Raw genomic sequence first — 8,170 nt, 5'->3', positions numbered from 1 at the left:
TGTAGGGAACCATCTGAAAACACAAAATGAAATGACTCTGAGAGGAAAGATGTGGGAGCAGATTTTTTGTCACCCAGATAAGGAAGAGGGCAGGAGGTGGGGTTACTGCCACTGAGACTTTACAATAGCTGGCCGCTAAGGTTAATGAATGCTTGAAGCCATGTCTCGAGTTCACTCTTCCGTAGAATATAAAAAACCATCTAACTGAATCACGTGAAAGCCGTGTCCTCTAGTGAGTCTCTTGTGTCTGCTGTTACCAATAAGGTGCTCTGTCCCTGAGTGCAGAGGTAAGATTACTTCTCTGGGTAACCATCAACCACAGGGTCAGGTGAGCGGCATGGCACTGCTGACTAGAGCAGTGGCCCTCAGACTTACCTGTGCAGGACCCCCTGATGAGTCTCTCTAGTGTGCCAGACTTTGCAGCACTTCAGAAAGACCTGCATTATGAAGGAGTCATCTGCATCTGCAATGGGACTGACAAAAGTACCACGGACCTTTAAATTCCTGTAAAATCTCCTAGGAATCTCCTGGCAGCAAAATGGCAAATGATGCAGACCTGAGCAATCCCCATCTTTAGAATAAGATGAAATAAAATCTGAGGTGTGAACATTAAGGCTTGGGATAAATATCTGAAGGTTGTGGTAGTGCACCACTAATAAGACACATGTGTGAGCTTGTGCAGTCATTTGCTTCATTTCTAGCAGCACTTTACCTGGTGGAAGCCAGCAGAGAGAGAGAGAATGGCCGGAATTGATAAATAGCTGTGTTGGAGAGTCAGTAAACCTTAGCACAGAGTCCTTCTGCTTGTCATAGGCAAGTGATTTAAAAATTCTGTCCCTTAGCTTCCAATAGCACACTGTGCACAGACCATCTTTCTTCACCCCACCTTACAGCTGTCGCCTGCAACAGAGAGCCCAGAAGTGATGCAAAAATCACCTCTCCAAACAGTACACAGGACTAACAAGAAACCACAGGGAAAATGCATGTACTCATTGCTTGTAGTAATCAGTCCTCTGCAATAACAGCTGCAAGTTAGTGCTTTCCCTCACGGTGTTTCTTACCAAAAGCTTTCCTTGAAAACAAATCTTATGCACGGAAAAAAGATAAAATACTTGATGGTCCCAAAGGTTTTGGAGCATTCAGTTCCTTCTAAAATTAATGGAATTAGGGGCTGTAAGTCCCTTATGTGGCTTTGAACATCCTGCTTGACTAATATTTAAACTGCTGAAGCTCATTGCAAACCCCCAAGAGGGAGCACTGGCAGGACCTCCCAGGAGTTGAGAATACCAGCAGCTGGCAAGATGTACTCATTCCTATGTATACGAAATGCTTCACTCTCATAGCTGCAAAGCCACAGCGGTTTCAAATCTTCAATGGCATCTGCAAGTCTTCAGTTTCATATGTTCCTATGCTACTGAAGTCTTTTGCTTAATTAAGTAAGCAATTACCTGTCAATCACGCTTTTCTCACCCATCAGCTGCTCTGGGTTGCACACATCCCTTTGGTTGACTGCTATGTGACTGTATTTGAGGACCAAACCTTCTAACTTTAATTTTGGTCATGCTTAGAGCCCTCCTTCGCCCCAAGGCCACCTTGTCTGCCCCGCAGTCAGTGTCTACACATAGCAAAAATGGTGTTTATGGTGGTAATTGTGGTCTGCAAGATCTAGTCCCAGCTGGGGCAGCTAGTGGGCATTACTGCCCTAAGAAGCAGCGGGGCAATTATTAAAGCCAAGTTTCATGTAAAATTTGGAATGAGAACTCATACTGGGAATATTTGGGTGTCAGCTGACAATTTTACCATAGCTTTTGTGAAATCTACTTAAATGCCCTCAATGCTGGTTAATATTAAACACTCCAGCTTGTCCCATGCAAAGTGGCAGTACTGCATGTTCGCTGTGATGCCTGCTAAGATGTGACTGAACAGATTGTGTCTTGTCCAGTTTCCACTGCTGGAGGCCGCTGGAATAAGAAACATGATGTTCAGAACCACTTATTGAAACAGCAGGAAAAAATGTTGGAAAAACTTGACAAAAATCATGGACTTTCTTCTCCTAGCTGAAACATATTTGCTTTATTAGCTGGTCTGAGAGTTAAAGAAATAAGATTTTGGTTAAAAAATCTGATTTAGAATGGGGAAAAGAAAATTAGCATAGTTTGGATTGACTTTTCTGTTCTGAGAAAAATCTTGAGAGGTGTCAGTGATTTAATTGTGCCTTAATTACCTGTATAATGGGACACAGCTACTTTGCAATATGTGTTTCACTCCAGCTAGGAACGTAAATGATGCAAAGAGTATAAAATATGATAGATCACAGCTCAATACTCTGATGTCTTACAATTTAAGATCTAGAAATTAATGTACATTGATTCAAACAGCTCAAAATACCCTACAAAAGCTAATCAATCCAGAAGTACTTACAAGCAATAATTCAGTCAGCTGGCAAACTAACGGAGTGTTAATGATGAGTGAGGAAGGTTCCCTACGTTTGTGAGGTATTAGCTGGATCATCTAATCTGGTATTGCAGATAATTGTCTAACAATATATATTAAAAAAACAAAGTGTGAAAAAAATTTAATTCCAGCAAATGTTCATGTAGTTGAAGAGGTTATAAAAAAGCTGCAGAGATCATAAAATTGAGGTAATTTGTTGTTGGCTTTTAACATTGTTGTCTTTCAAATGAAGGGATGGGTTGCTCCTGTCAGGCCCTAGAGGGTGCTAATGGCTCTTCATGTCCCTGCCCAGTCTCTCCTGGGACCTCTCCCACCCCTGCCCATGGCCTAGGAGACCCATTTCAGCCCAGCCAGGAGACATCAGTCCCTGCCTGTATATTGCCCTGACTGTGATCCTCTTCCCTGGATAGACCTGGACCTGCCCTGTAGGTGGTCTGTCCCCTGGATCAACCCCTCAGAAATATCTTATAGATTTGTCTCCAGTCCTGTCTTTCTGAAATGGCTACTGCTGCCATATACAAGATGTAGGAGAAGCCCACCAAACTGTACCCCCAGTGTTCTCTTGGAGGGTTTCTTGCTTCTGTCTGTTTTTCTCTTTTTGGGCAAAAATGCTGTGGAGCAGATGCTTCTAAGTGCTGTGGAAAGGCCTCAGGCAACACCGTGAGCTCATCATGGGTTCGTAATGGGCAGACAGTAAGATCATTTGGGATAGAAAACAGAGGCTCAGGTGTGGACCAGGCTTAAGCAGGGGGTAGAGACATTCTCAAAGTTTCCAAACTCTGTGGAAATAAATCTGCTGCTGAACAGTTCCAGCCAATTCACAGCACAGACTCAGGCGATGGAAAAGACCCGTCAAGCTGGGCTCTGTGAAGCACAGCTGTAGCGGCACAGGGTTGGGCACCTGGACACCTCTGGCACCCCTTGGGGTGATCTTGACACCCTGCAGCAAGAAACTGCCAGGACCAGATCGTTCGCATTCTCCCTTTGAGATGTATGGTGGGTGCTTTGACGAAACAACCTCTGGATGGGATTTTACCAGATGTTTGGTAGTAGTTGAATTTTCAGCTGGGTTCTGAGGAGCTAATTTGTGTCAGTGGAGCTCTCCTCAGTTACAGGGACTGGAAGGCCAAGCTTACGTTTCCTTATTGAAGACAACTGAAAAGAACAAGAGGTTTTATAAATATCTTTAGTTTAAAGGAAAGATAAGGAAACAGCCAGATAAGCATTTTACTAGGGAACTTCAGAAGAGCAGCAAGTTAATTAAAAAATGCCACTTCCACAAAAAATGACAATGTTTCTAAAAGCTGAGACAAAATAAAATAACTTTAAGAAGAATGAGAGAAAGGAATACAACTTTTTTTTTCCACACTAAAACTTCATCTAACTAGTGAAACACCACACATCAAAAATGCAGCTTTGTCTTCCATGCTATAGTTAATGCTGAGACACATCTGACAACGTGCCTGCTTGCCCAGCACCAGCCAGTCGCTTGCATGGCTTTCCTGAGATGCTGGAGAGCTTCTCCTCAATCTAAACCCAGCTGGTGACCCCTGTGTTAGCAGGGTGAAGAAAAAAAGTTTGCTTGTTGTCTGCCTGCAGCTGTTGGAAGCGTCTCTGAGCTTTCTCTTATTTTCCAAGAAGGGGGAAATTGCCGGTACAGGAGAGTTAGCATGTCTTTTTCACCACAGGCTATTTATGAGGGCTGCTCCGAAAGTACCGCCTCGTGGTTTGTTATGTTGGCCCACAACATCAGAGGCAGGTGTTGGTGGTATGGCAGTAGAGGTTGAACCTTTCCACCAATATTCCATTAAATTTTGTTGCTGTGTGACAGATGGCAGCAGAGGGGCAGTTGGACAAACCGGCATCTGACACGGCAGTGCGTATGAAGCAAAGGGGTGTAACAAATGCGGAACAAATTGCACCCATTGACGCTCATCGGCGTTTGCAGAGACCAAACAGTGGATGTCAGCACAGTGAGGGGGTGGGTGGCGGTTTCAGCAGTGACAGTGTGTTCCCTCCACTGGTGCAGGTTTCTAACGAGCACAGCACACAGGCTCTTGTTCATCGCTTGCAAAAATGCGCAGCCCATGGGAGTGACTGTGTTGAAAAATAATGTTTTGTAGCTGAAGATTTTTCTCTATCAAATAGTGTTATTGTGCTCTTTGTATCTGCTGTAGTTTCCATGGAAATAGGAGGCATTACTTTCAGAGTGACCCACGTATTGTAATTTCATAGCAAAGAACGATAATTTTTCTTTTAATTTAATAACAGTAGATTCCTGCATAGCAGTTAAAACTTTAATGGGAGCTCACACTAAATTTCTGTGTAATTTTCTCTACCTCTTTGGGCTCAAGATCTTATGAAGATTTAGTTGATTTGTTTAAAAATCCTTTCTTTTGTGGACTGCTAGGGTTTTTGTGATGTCAGTTGCTATACTAATTCCTACTTGCTACGTAATGTTCTAATTACTTTTGAAAACAATTTCACAATTTACTGAGAAAATCAAAAGGAAATTGTTGTAGATATCATTTAGAAAATAGCGTGGACAGGAATGGTGACTGAAGATTTGTCAATGATGTTTAAAAAATCAAATCAATGCTAGTGTTGTTCTAGTATCAACAGTGGCAAGTGCCACTGAAAGATTAAACAAACGAAAAAGAACTAAACTTCCATGATTCAGGCCTAAAACTCCAGGTGCAATGAATTCAACATACACCTATTTAATACTTTCAGAATAAGTTAGCTGTCTGTCTGTGCGTGCAGTCTGAGTTTGCACAGCCTTATATATGCCTTTTGGTATCTGGGTCTCTGGCTCACACCAGTAGTAGTTTAAGAGTTGCTTTCGTTTCCTTTCTGGGGGCCAAGCTTGGAAAGATGCATGGAGCTTATAGACAAAATCAGGCTCTTGTGGCTGGTTTTGTTGGTTGAATTCTTCAGTTTTCCTTATCCAGAGGTGAGTTTGAAGGCATAGAAGAGTGGCAGTGATCAGAACAAAGGGCTCTGGTGGGAGGCTGGTTCCAGAAAGGTAATCATCTGTGAAGCCAGGGGCCAGATCTTCAGTGATCAAGAATAAGCAGAGGATGAATAGTACACCTGCTGAAACTAGTCCCTCCCACGGCAAGGAAGCACGAGCTGCTGTCGGAGCGTGGATGTTTGTTTTCACTGCACGGACGTGCCTAAAACTCCAGCTGTGGCATTTACAGCAGAGGGTACTGCAGCAGTCAAGTCTAAGGTGATGAATATGGGGCCTATCTGCTTCCAACAGGAAAAAGACTTTTGTTTGCCCACATGGGGCAGAGTGGTCATAATCACCAACGTGTGAGTTATGATTGCCTTTGTTCTATGATGTCTTTCCTAGAAGCAGACTCAGCCTGACAGATTTGAGTCTCCAGCGGTATTTCAAATGCTGCGAGGCTCAGGTGTGATGAGGTCTGTTATTTATGGTTTGACCTGCTGCATATAGAATAAATGCACGCAGGAATTAAATTCATCCACCAAATGTTAAATTATCTACATCAACTCGGCAACATGCAGGCAACCTGATGCATTTCTATTATGTCATCAAAACACCATATTTCAATTGTGCAGCAGTAATAACAGACAAAAAAAGTCAGATTCCTTGAGTAATGCATAGTGTCTCGCAACTTTCCTCAAAACTGATGGCACCAATGTTAATTTTTCTACAATATTAACTAGTTTATATTAATATTCAATTCTGTTTTGTAGTGCTTAAGTGAACTGCACATCTGCCAGATAATATCCAGAACACAAAATGCTCTGTAGTAGAAAACAGCAATAAAATTACTGTATAGCTTCCTGTGTGTGTTTTAATTAATCAAAGAAAATACTCTGTGCAGAACATAAAACAATTAATTCTGGCTAAGAGACAAAGATGAAACATTTAACTACTCTGCTAGATAATCACAACAAAAAGGCACACGAAGCTGAGAGAAAGAGATAGGGGAAAGCTTCTCCGTAAGCACAGGGAAAACTTCAAAGAGAAATTAAATTTAAAAGAGACTTGGGTGGGTTAGCCTAGAGAGAAAAGAGTGGTAGTGATATTTTGGGGGACCTTAGGTTTCTATTGTTATGGTGAGATCTTCTGTGCGTAACATGCAGATGAATCCTAATCAAAACCAGGTCCAAACTGATATGAAAATGCTTGAGCTGTTCCTTATCGTATAGACAAACTTGTAAGAAAAAAAGAAAACAAGTTGGTGGGTACTAAGAAAATGACCCGCTGTCGATCTCACAGGGGAAAATTTGAGCCTTAATCTGAGATTCCGCTGAGCAGATGGGGTATGAGTTCATGGAGATTGCAGAGTCCTAGAGAAAATGATTCATTTTCAAAGGGGTTTGTGTTCCCAGGAGAGGTAAAGTAAAAGACACCTCAGAAATCCTCATGGTTTATTTAGGACTAAGGCCCAGGGAAGGCTGTGGAAATGCTTGTGTTGTCTGTAGTGGACTCAGAAGGACACTCAAAATATTTCTTCTAAAAAACACATTCATGGTACCTAAAAAGCATGCAACTAACTATGAATAACTAACTCTTAGAAATAAAGCTGGAGAATAAGTATTTCCACACATAAATCACAGACCACCCACTTTTTCTCCCCTCTCTCATGCCTGGGCTTTAAGGGCAAAAGTATCATTAGATCACCTAACCTGACCTCTGTCACCCAGCTGTCCTCATTGAGCCCACAAATTCCAGCTGATCAGCTAATATTGTCACATTGCTCTGATTTAGCTGCAAACTCTGTCCAAAGAACATCTTTCCTGCAAGGAAAGAAAATACAAAACTTTCTTGTCTCAGATTTTGAGAGATCCACAGGTCTGAGACCTCTTTTCCCTTTAGAATCATAGAATCATAGAATCATTTAGGTCACAAGAATTCTGTTTTCCAGTTAATCCTGTATCTCCTGGGAAGGGCATATCTATATCTAACTCATATACCTTAAGTGCTACAAGTATTGACACTGACTGACCCAGTCCTTTTCTTCTAAGGCCACCTTCTAATGTACTTTGTCCTAGTTCTGTAAAAAGACTCAGGTGTTTTTCAGTGTTACTCTATGTACTTCCCGTTGTTCCTGTGGCTTGGTCTCCCTGATTGCCTCATTGCTCTCACCTGCAAAATGAGACCTCGCCCCACATGCTCCAGGTGAAGCTGAGTTCTTGGCTTAATAAGCCGGTAGACCAAATAAGATAAAATCTGAAGAAAGAAGCTAAGTTTTGGCTTGTCGAAGAGCGACTGCATTTTCTTATGAGCCTCTGAGGGAAGATGGTCTCCTTTAGATAAGGTCTGGTTGGAGGTAAGTGCTTTTAAGGATCCTGCTGGGGGTGGAAAAAAGAAAAATGTTGACTGAAGTTGTCGTATGGCTGGAGTTTTCATACTTAAAAGTGTTACAAGTCTGAATACTTTCAGGAGCTACTCTTTTCTGGAGAAATATGTAACCTGTTTGGTAGGTGTTGCTAAATGGTGTAGATGTGAATAGTGTGTCTTGGTTAGGTGATGGTGGTGAATTACAGCTGATTCATTAGTTCTGAGGAAAATTAGATGCTGGATCTTGCTATGGAATCCCTTTAAAGGGCTTTTTTTGGGAGCTCTCTATCCAGTGTCAAAAGAGTCAGTGGCAAAACTCCCCGTATGTGTGTATGCTTCTTACCCTGCTGAGCACAGAAGACCTAGTTCTTCCCTTTCTCCATTAAAACAGTCACA

Source organism: Buceros rhinoceros, unplaced genomic scaffold, assembly GCF_000710305.1.
Source record: "Buceros rhinoceros silvestris isolate BGI_N320 unplaced genomic scaffold, ASM71030v1 scaffold6325, whole genome shotgun sequence".
Taxonomy (NCBI): Eukaryota; Metazoa; Chordata; class Aves; order Bucerotiformes; family Bucerotidae; genus Buceros; species Buceros rhinoceros.
This window is presented reverse-complemented; position numbering follows the sequence as displayed.